Below are 17,009 nucleotides of genomic sequence, written 5' to 3'. Positions count from 1 at the left end.
ACGGCAGTTGGCTTCACCCACCCTGGGAAAGGGAGGTGCCGGTGTCCGGTCCGCGGCGTTCGCCACCCGCTCGCAGCAGCGGGGCAGGGACTTTCCTCAGCCGCGGGGGAGCGGCCGTTGGGCCGCCCGCGCGGGCCGCCGCCCCGCCAACGGACGAGCGCGTGGCGGAGCTCGAGACGTGCCGCGCGCGCGGGGGGGGGGGGGGGGGAGAAGGGAGGGAACGGGACCGTGGGGGGGGCGGGGCGGCGGAGGGAACACCGCCCCTCTCCGGGAGCCAGTGACAGGTGGAGCGGCGCCCGCCGGCGCGAGCCCCGCGGCCGTCACGTGGCGCGGGGGGGGGCGGGGCGGGCGGCGCGCGCGGCAGCGCTCTCGCGAGGCGGCGGCGGCCCGCAGGCGTGAGGGCGGGGGCGCGGGGCTGCCTCGTCCCGGCCGGGCGTTGCGTGAAGCGGCTCGGCTGCGGCCCGGGGGTTCGGGGGGGGGGCGGGCTGGTTCGTAGGAAGGACCGAAGTCGGGCTTCCGGGAGCGTCTCACGCGTGAGTAGATCTCTGAGTTTCCCTGGACGTCGGGGGGAAGGGGGCTTTACGTGCTCTGCTTGCTTCCCCGCCTTTATGAGGCCAGGCTTACCTACAGTCTTCCCCGTGGCTTAAATGTTACCTGGGTGTCCTTGGTTCCTCGACCTTTCCCAGCTTACTCAGCAACTCTGCGGTCCCGTTTTATCTTTACGGTCCCGTTAATTTGCCCGTACTGCCAGGAAGCTCTAGGTTTTTGAAATTCACAGCGAGGTTTTTGAAATTCACTAGCTCTTGCCTCTGCTGTGACGCTTACGAGGAGATCGGCCTTCGGTGAGTGGTGGCACAGCTCACTGCTCGTACCCATTTTGCCAAAAATGGATCAGCAACAAACTTCTTTAACATCACTGTGTCACTTCTCCAATGTCTGGCCGAAGCCCTATGATTGGGCGGGCTGTTTCTCTGCCAGTTGAATTTCCTTCCCTCGGAGAGAATCCTGTTTTACAGCTGCCAGGCACTCTAAAGCATCAGTGAAGCTAGTAACTACCTTTGGGAATTAGATTAATAAGGCCAAAGGCCAAACTGTACAATGGATGTTCAATCACAATGCTGATGCTTGCTGGTACCATCCCCTCTTTTTTAATTGTCCCCATCAAATCATGTACTCATGAAATGGAAGCGTGTTTCTGCCTCTGTAGGTGTTACAGCTAACATTTACATGTCAGTGACGCTTTCCAGATGGATCCTCAAATGTTTTCTGGTCCTGATGGCGTCTATAGCGCAGTGCAGAGACACTGGCAGAAGTGTGCGAGGCTTGTGCTGCTTCCCAGCCTACTGATTGGAGAGCCGGTCAAGACAAATAATGCAAAAGAAGACTCAAATTAGTATGTTCTTGCTCCACTCAGAAGCAGAATGTTGTCTTGTAGCCATGCTTTCTGATGCAAATGTAGGTAGAACAAAAAAGCACCTGAGTTTACTAAGGTTGCATATCTTTATAAAATAGCCAGCAGCCAGTTGGTTAGAGTATTGCTATAAGAGACAGGCATTTGTGTTTAAAGTACTTTTGAGTTTGGAGTCCAGATAAAAACCAAGTTCTTGTGGTCCTGGGAATGGGCTGTAGTCTGTTAATAGTGAAAACAGAGCTATAATCAAGTATCTGTCTTCATCTGTATTTGACATGGCTTCTCAGTTACATATTTTCTCAGCAGTGCTTCGTTGGGTGCGTAATTCAGGGCCAAGAACTGTACTGATTGGTAATGTGCCAAAACTAAGGTATTTCAGCACAGATTATTTCTGAGGATTTTGACTATGAGGTCTTATGTTTCCACTTTGCAGTATCCTGAGTATAAATTAGTGGAAAGGATAGCAGACAAAACTATTCCTTGGTACAAGAAAGGTAACTTCTATGTTACAGAGCAATTCAGGAGACTTCATAGAAGCATAGGTGAGACTTAGTTCAACTGAAAATATAACGAGAAAATTCCATGCACCTGAAGTCACAACATGCAAGTTACTCCTCTAGTACTGTCAAATACACTCTAGCCCCTTGTATCCTGCCTGTATTGCTTGAATTGAATTTCCAGGTTTTTGGGGGGTTTTTTTTTTGAACTACTGTTCAGATGACTCAAGAGGTGCCATAAAGGCCTATGTATTGTTTCAACTCTTCAAGATGTATCCAACTCCTGAAATCACTACAGAAAAGTTGATATGGAAGAAGGATTCAGCTTCAGCACTGGGATTCAAGCTGTCATCTCATTTGATGTCAAGGTAGTTGTGGTATCTCAGGCATCCAGGTTCATTGGCAAATAGGACAAGCCTGAGCGCATATATAGGAACTCAGTCTCAGGAAAATAACTTCATGTAGCATGGAGCAGGCGAAGGCTGACCTGCTGCAGATCTACTTTTTCATTTTACTCTCACATCAATATTACTTTTCACTGCCATCAGCTCCAACAATCAAGTGCTTAGCTTGCCATTGTCAACTAAGGGAGGACCTTTTTAGAGATGGTGGTGATCCTACCATTTTTTTATGAGCAAGAGTATGGTAGTCTGTCATGAATGTTCACTACAAATTCACTATAAATCTGTTGATAGGAGGCCCTGACTGGAGGCTTGTTTGCTACAATAAATGCTGTCTAGCATCAGGAATGCTGCTTCTCGCAAAGCATGAAGCTCCTCGCTGCAAGTCTCCTGAATGACAAACACATGAGGCCTGATCTGCTTTTTCCTATGTCATGAAAAACACATTTAAAAAAAGGTTTTCCAGGTGCGGAGTCAACCTTATGCTTATAATAGCCCAGAGAACCTCTAACTATAAGCCAAATCCTTCTGCAGTAGCCCAGGAGAAATGTGACAGCAGTCTTGGATTTTTGTGATGAGGTATACGTACTGAAAAAAGCAAGATAACCAAAAGAACCCACAGGATGCCATTTTTTGTCTTACAAAATATAAATCTAACACTTGCAGTATTGCCACGTTGCCAGATTTTAGTCAAGCTTCCTGGAGTATGTGACTATTGGGTATATAAGGGAAAGCAGCGTAAACTGATACAACCTGACAATAGGTTAGTTGCAGAGAAAGTAGCCACTTTGTTTAACCTTCCATATTCATTAACAGGGGGTTTTTTCTGCATGTTTTTTCTTACTGCTCTTCATTTACTCCAGGGTAAAAGCAGAAAAGCATAAATTACTAAATTACGTTGTTCTTGAAATTGGGAACAAAAAAACCTGCAGTACTTCATTTTTGTATTTTAGCAGTAGCTCCCATATTGTCCCGGAGTTCATAATAAAATGATCTACAATTTGCATGTTCCCTGTACTACCCTCATTAAAGTTCTGATGAGTGTTGCGTTATCTTCTGTGTTATATTTTGACAGTGGATGGTGGTCAAGAAAGTAGGGGAAACTGATCTAAAACTCAAGTTTGTTTGGTTTTTTTCCGAACTGCACATAAAAGTTGAATGCTTTTGCTAGCTATAAGGAAAAGCAATACATGTGTAGAAGAATTATTACTGAAACTAGAAAATGTTGGGAAAAAAAGTCTTTCTGATACTCTCTATCGCTATGTTGATGAACAAATCGCTCTTCAATCTCAGAAATACCGTACTACTTTTGGGTGGTGAGGGGAGTAAAAGTGAGCTAATCTAGGAAATGCGTTAATATCATGAAGATATTTTTTCTTTATGAAAGTGTCAAAAAACTAGTAATTACTAAATGCTTTAGTTACAGACCTTACTTAGTATTGTTCTGTCTTGCTTGAATCATATAGTCATTTTTGTCTATTGCCCTCTCCTCCCCTTGGTTAGCTTGATATTAAAACCTGAATTGTATCTGAAAGGCTTAATGCTTGAATTCATCTGGAATTTAAGTGGTAATTCATAGTCATAAGAAGTACACACAGTTATCAGTTAAGCAGTAATAGCTGTCACTGTGCAGGGTGTCAGCAGAAATCATAACATTTCCCTTGAGCAATAGAAACTTCAAAGGAATTATTACTTATTTAAAAGTAATAAACAACATGTCAACGATTCAGTCTAAACATGGAAAACCATGAATTTGTATACGTAATCTTAACTGTATTTTGAGCTGTTTCATAACATTCAGAAATCAGGGGGTTTTTGGATATTCTGTAGATTTGCTGTGTAAGAGAGACTAGTTCTCTGCACGCTGGCATGAACGCACTTACCTGTTTGCTTAAGTTCTACCAGTAGAAGAAGTGGCTGTTAGAAGAGCTATTACTGTATTATATTTTTTGCACTCTATAGAGCTCTCATACTATACTAACTGACAATTTCTGCAGAGCTGGAGAAATAAGATGAAAAATTAAGCTTGTCCAGGAAGTGGTTCCTTTACAGTGCTTCTGTTAGTAGATTTTTTTTTTTTTAATTTTTTTTTAATCATGCCCATTCTTCCCTCACCCCCGCCAGTTTTGGCTGTGTCCATTAGTGTGTATTCCAAATGTGGGCATGCTTTCATTTATCTTAATAGTTCCAGAAGGTAAGTAGGTAAGTGTCCGCCCTCCCACTCGGGAGTGGATGTGGCAGCTTATGATGTACCACCTTCCAAAGAAGTCACCCGTTTGACAGGTGATGATCATGAACAAGTATCTGCTCTTCAAAAACAGTGCAAAGAAAGTAAGATTTCTTGCCTTCATGACTGTGCAGGAATTTAATACAACTCTTGAGGAGTTGATAATAAAAATACTGTGTTTATATTAACTTGCCTTCAGATTGACAATTGTAGCTCCCCTGTAACTTCATAGAATTTACGAAATGCTGTCAAGGAGGGGGGAAAAAAAGGCAGCTTTGTGTTTCTATGGCTAGGTATTTATATATGTTGACTTAATGTAAGATGCTAGGCTAATACCTTCGTAGCCTGCTGGTTTTCTGACTTGTAAGTAAAAACAAGTAAATAACATTTCAAAAACAGCTCTGAAGCAAAGTTAAGGGGGGGGGGGTTGTGTGTAAACGTTTGAAAGGAGCTGTTCATGATGCTCAGCAAACTAGATGAATGGATATCTTGTTTACTTTTGTAAATCCTGATACAGAATGCAATATTATTCAAGATACGTTTTTATCTGATATTTTTGTTTTTCTCCTAAAGCAGAGGATGTCACGTGCTCTTACTGGATTTAATTTAGTGCTTTATAGACAAATGTTCTCAAGAAGGTATCTGAGAGCTATGTATTTTAAAAGCCTTGACTGTTGTGTATGTTGCTTTTTGTTAACATTCTTGTGGATGTCTAAGACGATAAAATATTTAATAACCAATCTGAAAAGCTATTTTGGTTGTAGTCTCTGAGTCTTTCCTATCCATTTCCTACTACATCTGCCTATGAAACAACTTCTAAAATCCGGTAATTTGTACAAGTAATGGTATATATTAAATCTTGTACTCACATACAGTCGGAAGTTTGAAAGGTGCAAATAGCAGAAGGGGATCTGTGACATTGGGTATGTCTTGTCCAGAGTTAAGGCAGTGGCTCAAGAAGCTCCATCATACGCTTAGTAGACATAGACAATGACAATTCCCCATCCTTGTCTAAACACAGTTGAGGATTCCCTTAGAGCAATTGGTGGGTCAGGGGGCATTTCAGGTAAAATAAAACATGATGCTTAAATTTGAAGCCTCTTGCTGTAGGGCATGCAACTCTATTTCTTCTCTTACATTTTAGAATTTTATCAAAATAAGGTGGCATCCCGTCAATTTGATGCATAGGACTCAATGAATAAGGAACAGGGTTGTACCCAAAGCATATAAACTTGTTCATCATGTGCGACTGGAAGATAAAACAAGTCCTATACTAAAACACAAAACTGAAATTTTAATTTTTTTTTCATTGCTACTATCAAGAGGTAGATTCTATTGACAAGCTCTCTAGTGGTTTGCACTCTACTGTGTCTTCTGCATGTCAGTGAGAGTTGGGATCAGGTCTCTAACAGAGCTGACAACATCAGGAGGGTGTTGAGGAAGGCAAGTAGTTTCTACCATAAGGCTGACATTCACAAAACCAAAAGCTAACGTTGCCTTTAAGTATACATTTTCCCTTGCTTCCCCCACCCATCAGCTGCATTTCACTTGAGAACCTGTGAAACAGGAAATTGCTAGTATAGGAATGGTTTGGAGAGCTGCCCATCTTAAAATTTCTCAAGGTATGATTTGGTTTCTGTTTGAATGTTTGCATTTGTGTATTTGTTTGTATAAATATACTTGGTACTACTAAAGTCAGTTTGTGAACGGTTCTTCTCTAGTGTTTGTTTGGTTTGGTTTGGTTTTTGTTCTGGGAATGAGTCCTGTGGTGGTTTACTGGTGAGGAGAGTTAAAGCATAGTGTTTCTCTCAATGGTTATATAGTCTCAAACTGAAAGCCAAGCGAGAGGAAGGAAATTGCCATTGGTCTCAATGGGAGAATAGCCTCTTGGGAAAGGGGGCAATAAAGGGCAGCTTCACTAAGAACGGGCACTATTTTCCAAAGCCTTGATGTGTTTAAATCGGTACTTTTTCTGCCAGTAGTGGATACACAAGATTTTACTTTTAAGTTGTGGATTTAAATCTTCATACAACAGAATCGACGTTTGTCCAGTGGCTTCTTGGTATCAGCGAGAAGAAAGTCCCTCTAAAACTCTTCCCACTCAATTAAAAAAAAAAAAATCCACATCCCCTATTGAATTCACATGCTCACATGTAAACATCCAAGTTTGCCACTTAGAGTCTGAATAGCTGTCTAGATACCATGAAAATATAGGTGTAATTGGCACTATTTTAAAGACATTGAAGTTTTGAAAGTATGTGGTTACATTCTTCTTCTCAAGGATAGTCTATGTAAGAATGACCAGGGCATAATCTTAAGAGATTTACGTTGGCCCTGCTCAGGTTGTAGTTGTTCCCTGTACAAAAAGGAGGACAAAGGTTTTATTAGAAAACTGAAAATACTATTGTTGCCAATCATGTCATCAGTTCTTTTTTTAATAAGTGATCAGTTTTGCTTTTATTACATGTCCCTTCAGTGCAGGCACATTTCTAATGAATAATCCCACCTTGCTAAGGACCTGAACCTGCAAGTTACGGGATACCATCTGAAGAGACTTTTTGCTCAGTACTTGGCAGGATCAAGTCCCATTTTTAATGGATCAGTTCAGATAAGCTTGCAAAGTTTGAATGCTTATCAGAATTCCTTTATTCGGGAAATTGGGCAAGAAACAGGTTTTCTTGCAAATTCAGTGTTGTTCCTGGTTTCTGTTACATCAGCCCATGCTAAAGAAGACATTCTGCACTGTTTATGCTTCTGTTCTCTCTGAAAACATAATTGAATGCAATATGCATCATTAGTGAAGAACAACTCTTACATATCTACTGTTGAGCCTCTTTTATGAATCAACTGAATTTTTTTCAAGTATATTTCTATTTAGGGTTATTAATTTTGCAATGTAAATGCTCACTGTCAGTGGCCTGCAAACAATGGAGGGAAAATACAAGCAGAATGATTACAATTTCTGTCTCCCATTTGGAGGGGTTTGGTTTCAAATACTGCTGTGCGGGTGGGTGGTTTGGCAGCATACAAGAAATGCAGGTGACAGCAGCAGCTGGAGAGTCAGGAACAAGCAGGTGAGGAGAGGAGAGAGCGAAGTGCATGAGGTGGGTTTGACCATTGGTTGAACAGAGGCCTTTTCTGTGGCCAAATTCTTGACTAGTCACTTATTTCAAGGCCTTTTCTGTGGCCAAATTCTTGACTAGTCACTTGTTTCAACTCTTCTTTCTGTTGCTGTCTTAGTTTCCCACTAGTTGTGTAAAACATAAATATTCTGTTAAAATTGCAAAGTGTCTGGCGAAAAGCAGAAATGATCAGATGGTTTGGTTTTTTGTTTGTTGGGGTTTTTTTTCCCCAATCTTAAGTCAAACTGATGACTGTGACAGCACTTCATCAAAAATTACACAGCTGTGTAACCAACATGAAGGTGCCTCAGAACGTGGTGACGTGATATTTATTCTGTAACAGCAACCCCTGACTCTGGAGGTCCCTTCCCAGTCACTGCTGGCAACCCTGCACTGCAGTTTGCCCCAGCCATCCCTCAGTGATACTGATTTAACTGTTTACAAACCCATACTGGAAACTGAGGCAAAGTCATTGAAGTAACCTTAGTTAAAAAAAAAACAAACAAACCAACCAGCGCCACCCACCCCCCCCCAAAAAAAAAACAACAAACCCCAACAACAACAACAAACCCCCTAACTTCCAGAGGGAGGTGAAAGCCACTTCCAGATAACTTCCATGGTAATTATTCACATGCAGTATTTTGTGGCACACTGAAAAATACTTAAGGATAACATCATTTTAATATGAAATTAAATACCAGAACAGATGATACAGTGATTGTATTATTGGGTAGCACACTGAATTCAATTAAAACTTGTCTTGTTAATAAATCTGACATCATTGCTGGCTGCTGGTGTGAAGAATTCTGAGATTCTTTTGTAAAGAGGTCCAACCTGTTCATAACAGTGCCTCCGGAGCTGGTTGACTGATGCACAGCGCAGTAAGATGATTGCATCTTGTGAGGTTGACTGGAGATTGCTACCGCAGGAATAAAAACCAAGCTAAAAATTACAAAACCTGGAACCTTTAAAAGCTTATGAGCCATAGAAATGACCTACTACTAACTCCTTACTACCTCTAAGTAATTGTGAATTTGCTTGCCAGTTAGTCAGATTTTAAGTTGGGAGAGTTGGGACAAATTACTATTGATCTTTATCACGAGCTCTATTTTTGTACTGTTCCTGTACTGATGCAGCAGCTGTTGCTGGGAATCAAAACCCTGATCCACACACAAGGAGGAATAACTCTTTTTTCAAGATAACACTTCTGAATGCTGTGTTACTTGTGTACACATCTCTTTCCTAATGGAGCATGGTCAAAAAGGAGCACAATTCTGCACGGTTGGCAAGACTGAAAAGGAAACAGCATCTACCAAATGATACAATTGGTAGATTATATAGAAAAATAGCCCACACTCTTCTTTCATTCTAAAGAAAACTCTTACCAGGGTTTTCTCATCTGATTACTGTTCACACACTTCTTTTTTTTCCGTGTACTGTGTTTTACAAATCATGTCATTATTTACAGAAACTTTTAGGAAAGAACTTGTGTCTCATAACATACATTAATTCTTAAGTTCAGAAGTATAAAGATTATCTTATTGAGCTAATCACTCCCTCTTAAGCCCAGCTTTGAAATGTTTCCATTGCGCTTGTTCAGAAGTGTGGGGATCATAGCAAAGATGTCAATTCAGGAAAGTGTTTAAAGTAACGATAAATAAACAATAAATACCATAAGGGTTAAAGTTAAACTTTTAACTACTTTCTGCTTGCTTTATAGCCGTAATACATGGGCTATGATTCCTGCTGTACATTAACATTCAGAAAGTTTTTCACCATGAACATGTAATTGTTTGTATTAGAAGCTTAACTGTTGTATGCGAAATTAGAATCATGCCTATGGGTATTTAAAATGGAAGAATAATACCAGCTAATGACTTCAGTGTAACTAGTAAAATTACATCAGGGAGAGTATTTCAGATTTTGCAGATTGGCCAAGTTCATATTGATGAGAAATACATAAGATTTAGCTGAGTAAAATTTAATGAAACCAAGCATATATTGAGGAAATGAAAGTGTACAGGCTTATTTGTTGCAATGTGTGGAAATTGGTTAACTTTTTATTTGAGAGAGAAATGAAGTTCTGCTTTATGGAAATTTGTGATTATTTTTCCAAAACATTGTTACTTCTTTTGACGTAAGCAGTTATATGGTCTTGCAGATAGGTTTCTTTAGCAAATTAAATTTATCAAACTTGCTTCACAAACATATTTCTTTACCAGGAGTACACGGAGGCATATTCCTTTGCCGAAAGAACTGAGTTGTTTTGAAATACAGAAGGAAACCAGAAGAGTTTCTGTTCAAAGTTCCAGGTATTTTCTAGAAAAATGCTCCATCGCTTTTCTGGCTGTTTTCAACTTTGTAACAGCCTCTTCTGCTCAAAGATAGCACACACCTACTCTAAAGAATACCCAGCTCATTATGTTGGCTCTAGCGTTGTCAGCAGGCTCTAGCGTTCAGGTCCTGGCAAAATTCATGTGCATTCATCATCTGGCTTGCCGTGTGAGCTATGATTTGCATCATAGGTTTTGTTTTGATTACTCCAAGAAGAACAAGTGCTGCTCACTTTTATCCTCAATATGTGGTGTAACCGCATCCTCCAATTTCAGCAAAGTTTTGCTTAATCTAAACCGTCGGGTGCTATAAATAACTTTCTGCTGTGAAAAGTATGAGATAGAGCATTTTGGATCTTGATATTAATTGCAAAGAACTGAGAGGTTCAGGATGAAAATAGGACCCGTATTTTGGACTTCCTAGTGAAGATATGGAATCTGAAAATATTAGAATAGAATTAGTTAATTAAGTAATTAGCTTCTTTATTTGTTAATTAATATAATTAGCTGGAGAACTTACAGTAAAATACTGGACACTTGAACAGTGTTAAAAAAAGAGAGATGTAGATTCAGATACACCCATGCTTTAATGAACCAGATACAACCTTCAGGCGATCGGTGGATGCATGAGTGCTAAAATAGAATGAGATAAATCTCATCTTTAAAGTTGGACAGTTTATTCAGAGATTGAATCAAATGAAGAGTGTGTGTGGATGTTCTACTAGCATAGAAGTAGTATAGTGAATGAACAAAAAGGTAAGCCTAATAATGTTATCCATAGAACATCTGAGGAAGTAGAACAGAACATGTTTTAACCAAACAGCTCACAAAGCAGTCCTCTGATATATCAAAGCTAATTAGGACAGAGTCCAACAATTACAAAAGATAATTTAGTTGTAAAGAGATACCCAGCAATGTTTTGTCTTATCTCTTAAGCAGATCATTAAAGGCTTCCTGTTGTATTTCTTCATGACTTCTTTTCAGGAAAATCTATTACCCTCTCCTCAGGAGGAGATTGAGACCTACCAGAACGATTCATTTGGCCTACTCCCAGCCACCCCGTCTTCTGAGATACAGTTGGGGAATGATAATAGCCTGCATGAATAGTTCTTGCTATAGCAGTCCGCTCTGATTTTTGCCTTTCCTCGTTTTCCTCATCATGCTGCACAACATAGGCTCAAAATTTTGATCCAACCAAATCTGTTGCACATGTGCAGACAAACTTCTGAGTGTGTCAGGGAAGTCATCGCAGCACCAAGTTGAGCCATGAGTTTTGCCATAGCAGCAAGTTTGGGTACTGCTGGTGTAGCATAGTCTCAAATTCCTGAGGAAAAGATAGACATTACCTGTAACAGTTAATGTAGGGAGAAGTAGGGCTGGCACCATATGGGAAGTTTCTCAAAGTCTTTCTGTCAACACCATCTTTTGTTTTCATATGATTTTGCATGTGATAGTGGCCTGATAGTCTGGGGCACAATCCTTAAAACAACAGCAACTCCTTTTACAGTTAAAGTCTGGATAGAACAGTCCTTCGGCTGCTTATTGGGGGAGTCTTTCTTTCCTGTACATATGAGAAATGGGGGGGGTAACAGAGGTAATTAGCTAGCCTGTGTCCCAGACTGATGCCTAAAGGTACCATTGTTTATTTTTACATGTTTTTACACATCAGTATTTTAAAAATAACTTTTCAGCTGAACCTATTCTCATGCTCTCAGTTGGCACTTGTTCTTTTGTCCTTTCTTGGCCTTCCTCCACAGCCTTCTAACGGAAATCACTGCACAGTTCTTGTTCTCCACTCAGCCTTTGGATTTCTAACTCAAAATTATCACTCTTTTGGGGGGAAATGTGTGTGCTCCACAAGTATATTTTTCTGGGCTTCCTCCTTGTCACACTCTAAAATTGATGCAAAGCATGTCCTGCCATTTTTCTAAGCAGAGGAGGAAATTGTATAATCTCTCCACAACAGATGCTTCATTGCCACTTGACCTCTCTACAGGCCACTGTTATTAAGTCCTATCCGTAGGTAATCTTACTGTTTAATGAAAAGTGTTTTGGTCTAGAAAAGGACAAATAATATCTATGTGTTTTTCATGTGGGTTTTTGCCCTTGCTTTATTTCAATTTATTCTTGAAAAACAAAGCAAGTGAATATAATATTTAAAAATCAGTTCGTTTTCTGAAATCAAGCAAACTTCATCCAGGCTCAAAATCCTGACAGTCAGTTCTAACATTTGCAAGTATACACTGAAGAAAAATATTTTGACATCTAGGCTGTCAGATAATCTGTCAGTAACAGTTAGATCATTCAGGGAGAGAAATGATAACTTCCAGAGTAATTTATTGGGAAAATAAGACATTTACTGCAGTGAAATACCCTACTGGATGCTAGAAAAGTTACTTAGCATTTTTGCAAGTGAAGTAGTTGGCTTCAGAACATGGGTTATTCTTTTGTGACAAAAAACACAGGAAAAGAAATACTTGCCAGAAATCATCAACAAAGAGTACGTACCTGCAAAGAGCAGCATGTTCAAATATGTTTAGGAGGCATTAGGAACCTCACACTGAAGGGTGTAATGCATAGAGAAAAGAGAAGGAGTGCTCAGGATCGTACTCCTTACAAAAGAGGCTCATGGGGCACAAAGGGTTATACACCAAATGCTTTACTTGGAATAGTTTTTAAAAGCTCGAGAAGTTCTTGGCGCTTTGTGCTATGCCTGGAAAAACGGCACTGTCTTTGGGCAGAGGTGTTTCCTGGCATGATGCAACGACTAGCTCTGTAGAGCTTTCACAGCTGTTGGTTTTACATCTCACAATTTTGCTTCACTGACATTTTTCATTTTTCTTTGTCTGTTAAATGTAGTCTTGTTTCTGTAGAGAAATGTCTGAGCATTGTGTGTAATGACGGTAGTAATCATTTCCAAAGTGCTCAGAGGACTAAAGCCCAGGTTTTGTCAGCTTGCATAGTGCTGTTAGATGGTATCAGTCTGAGACTACATAGTCTGTCTGCTTTTAATCTGGCATAATTTGTGTCCCACACTGATTTACATATAAAATTTAAGTAATAGCTGTGGCTTTTTGGAAAGAAAATAAGGGGGTTTTCATGCATTTTATAGTGTAATTAACAAATAGTAAATTTGTTACCCTACTTATTACTATTGTTGGCAATGATGACAACAAAAGCCATGATTTTGCAAGAATAAGCAAGACCAGGTCATATAGGAAGAGTAGCAACTTTAAAGACTATTCAGCACTTAAAGAATGGTGTTTGTAACATAGGCAATCTCAGCTTTCAAGTTCTTCTTAACTGTGCCCCTGTCTAATTAGTCAGCCAAGTCTCATTGGAACTTACCTTTCCTGTGATTGTTAATGCCACTAGCAGTGCTCCATCAAGCTCCTTCTTCCAGAGTCTTTTTTTCAGTGCTTTTCCTGATGCAGGAGGTATTTTCCCTTTTCAGATAGGCTAAGCCATTAGATTCAGTTGATGAAATTTAATCTGAGTTTCGTGTGTTCCAAGTCACTTTTTAGAAATCACAAAATAAAATGTGGAAGACGTAATCTTAGATTGTTACACCTTACCACATCTACATCAACCTTTTATTCTGTTGTCATTTTTAGTGGAAAGACAACCTAACAAATTATTGTGGAACTTCCTTGTTTTATTATTTTCATTTTTCTTCAGTGAAACTAAAAAATTAAAAATTCTTGCCATATTCATCTTTCTTTATCCTCCTTATTTGTTCTTCTGTATTATTTCTTCTTTTTCTGAAGCAAGACAGAAGAGGAGTAAAGAGAAGGCTGAGGGTGAAAGGAGGAAACAAAAGGGTAAAAGAAAAGCAAAACCAAGGAGAAAATTAAAAAAAGCTTTGATACTTTTTCATGGAAACTTTTAACTTGAAAAAATATCCTATTTAAAGGGTTTACAGTTATTCCGTATGAAATAACAGTAGTTTTGTCTTTTTTAAAAAAATCTCTACCATTTCTAATGTAAATCAGCGTAGCTCCACCAAGGTCAATTGAGGACAAGTTCCAGAAACTTTAGCCACTGTATTAGACGATGCTTAATGTTTCAAAACACTTCATCTGAGTTGACAAGCTATGCATATGGTATCTGAGTTACCAGACTGAAGGGCTGTAGCTTTTAGCCTTCAGCCTTCCTCTCTGTCTCCTCACTGTCATATTTCACTCACAATCTTTCTTACTGCATCAAACTTAGATTATCAGCCCTTTTTTGTCAATAAGGCATCCGGGATATTAAAATGTTTTGTATAAAATATAATCGTGAGAAATTTGAGCCCATTTCAACTAAAAAAATTGGGTTTTTTTTTCAAAATCATAGCCAATTTTAAAAATAAGCAGTTTAAGCTTTTTGAAATGTATTGTGGATATAGACATGATTTATGTGCAGTCAGGTATTTTTGTGTGTGTTGAAAAAACCCGACAAGTTTCTATCTCACATTTCCAGATTTTTCTGTATGCAAAGCACATGTCAGAAATTAGTATCTAAACAACATGCCAGTTGGCTTCTCCATGTGGCAGCTTGTAAACAAAAATATTTGGGGACTGCACATTTGTGACATGATGACATGTAATGCAATGTACAAACACCAGTTATTTGCAAGTATCCCATTCCCCTACAATGAAAATAAAATGATAAATCATGCTTGCATTGCTGTATCACAGTTCAGCAGGTGGAACTTTCCAAATTCAGGTGGTACCATTGTTTTTTTCAAATAGGTGTACTGAGGGGTTAAATATTTTATTAGTGACCTATCTTTGCATCAGAGTGATATGTCAAAAATGACATGGTGTTTTGTGCATTTAAGCTGTTTGGAAATTGGTTTTTTCTCCCCGTATTGTGTTTCGATCAGAGACAAATTCTGGTTGTACTGAAATCAGTGAAACGTTTTCCACTAACTTCAGTGGGATCGGGAATCAGCTGTCAGAGGACAGGGGGAAGAATACTGCTGCCTACTGAAGCTGATCTAAAACGGTGAAGAAGAGAGAAGTCATGTTCTTGCTTCCACTGATGGCCATATTTCTGGTTGCATCTTCCATGCAGGCCTAGCGATCGCGTGACTGTGCAGAAAGCAAGATCAGCTTGCTGATCCACGTGAAGAGTATCACAGGAAAGAAAAAAAATTATTCATCTTATGATAATTACTAGGGCAAACAGTGTCAGCTATTGTTCACATAGTACAGATTCCAAGCTGTGAATCAACGTCCATGAGATTTAAATTCAATACGATAAGAACCAAGAACACAAAATGCACTACTGCTAAGGTATTTTATTTCATGAAAACCAAAACAAACAGGCCTAGTCTCATGGAGAAGATGTAAAGGCACATTGTTACATTTTTCCAGATGGAAAAGTCTAAAGAAAATCACGTTTAAAGCATAAAGGGTTGAGCAGGATATAGGAAGAAAACTAGAATGAACTAAAAGTAGTTGTTATCTACTGAATGGCTATGCACTGTGGCGCAGAAGCTTTCAAGCAGGGTTGGGGATCATCAACAGGCCGAACTATATGTTAGGTCATAAAGTACAGTGCATAAAGTAATTTAAAAACACCAAGCATTTTTATTATTGCTTTGTCAATGATGTAGATTCCTTTAACATTTTATCCATTTTTTGTTTGTTGTCAAGCCTGCAAACATATTAAACATTTATAGGATCCTCTATAAAATTATTTCTTGTTGTTCTTTTGCTACTACATCTAGTAAAATAGTCTTGCACTTCTGTTTATGTGTCTTGTTATTTTTTGCACCACATCCATTTTTGTGAAATAAAGAGATAGCAAATAAGAAAAAAACAATTAATAAACTGTGCAAAAGCTAAGTTGCTTTCTAGTGTGGTGGCCAGGGGGAAAAAAAGCTGGTTTTATTCCCATAAATCAAAGTAATCATGCAAATATCTGAACCTTATATCGTTAATTTGCTTTCATAGGTTTCACCATCTCACTGTTACTTTCAGCCAGACATAAACTAATAATGGTTCTAAATGCCTATAGCTTATTTAATTAAAACAGTGTAAGTTCTTTCTTCTGTCTCAGCTAGGTGATAAAAAACAGACTTTGTAGGGTGAAGGCCAGACTCAGGATTCTGATGTCCCTGAAACTTACTTATTTCAAGAATTTTAATAAGTTCTTTGTTGTTGTCTTCCTATTGTATTAATACATTCTTTGGTGTTTTCTCTTTATAGTAGATGTCCGGAATCCCAAATTATATTTCTGTCTAAGTTGGGGGTTTTTTCAGGTTGAAATGTTCTTTTGCTGCTTTTTTTAAGTATGACTATCTTCCTGCTGTCTTTCTGTGGACTTTTTATAGTTCAGACTTACTTGTTTAATTGATAAATAGTTTTGCATACGATTTTGTATTCCCAGTTATGCGTCCTTTGCCTAGCTAGTTTTGTAATTATTTCAAAAGAAGAAAACAAACTTGAAAAACTCAGTAAACCTATCCACTTAGTTACATGACTACCAAACAGAGAAGCACAGGATTAGTCAGTGAGGCAAATGTGGCAAGTAAAATATAACTGGGACTTCAGTGGAACATTTGACAATGTGTAGTTCAGTTTTACATGGATTAGTAAAGGTTACCCGGAATGCAAGCACTCTCCTAAACCAGGGATGAGGATAAATGTCTCAGGCTGGAAGGAATGCTGGGGGACATGGAGAACTGTTACACCCTATTTTGTATCTTGATATGTCATTTAGAAAAAAGGAAGGAAGCCGATTGTTATCAATTAGCATGAATTCTAACATGCAGACACCAGAGAGGAAAGCAATAATGCAAATGCAGGACTGAAAACAACGAATTACAGTACTCTTGGCCAAGTGCGACAGAGTCCTGCTAAGGCAACATGATCAAGAACAGCACTGTTCCAGGAGAGGGACAAACCTGGATGGCAGACATGCTGAATAAAACCTAGAAGCGGCATCGGGCAGGTACTTACAGCAAAAGACCAATGCAAGCATAGCAAACATACGAGACCAACGTGTATTGCCTTCTTTTCACAAGACT

General features: G+C 39.3%; 1 long non-coding RNA gene across 1 annotated transcript; it reads left to right on the top strand.

Annotated features, from left to right (window-relative positions):
- Positions 1 to 489: 489 nt before the first annotated feature.
- On the top strand, positions 490 to 15,728 carry LOC138685640 (uncharacterized). Its single transcript, XR_011324965.1, has 2 exons — positions 490 to 7,610; positions 15,050 to 15,728. It is a non-coding gene; the product is annotated as an uncharacterized lncRNA (long non-coding RNA).
- Positions 15,729 to 17,009: the final 1,281 nt, after the last annotated feature.

The sequence above is a fragment of the Haliaeetus albicilla genome, chromosome 6, assembly GCF_947461875.1.
Source record: "Haliaeetus albicilla chromosome 6, bHalAlb1.1, whole genome shotgun sequence".
NCBI classification, from domain to species: domain Eukaryota; kingdom Metazoa; phylum Chordata; class Aves; order Accipitriformes; family Accipitridae; genus Haliaeetus; species Haliaeetus albicilla.
Note: the sequence above shows the minus strand (reverse complement) of the source record. Positions and strands in the feature narration are given on the sequence as shown.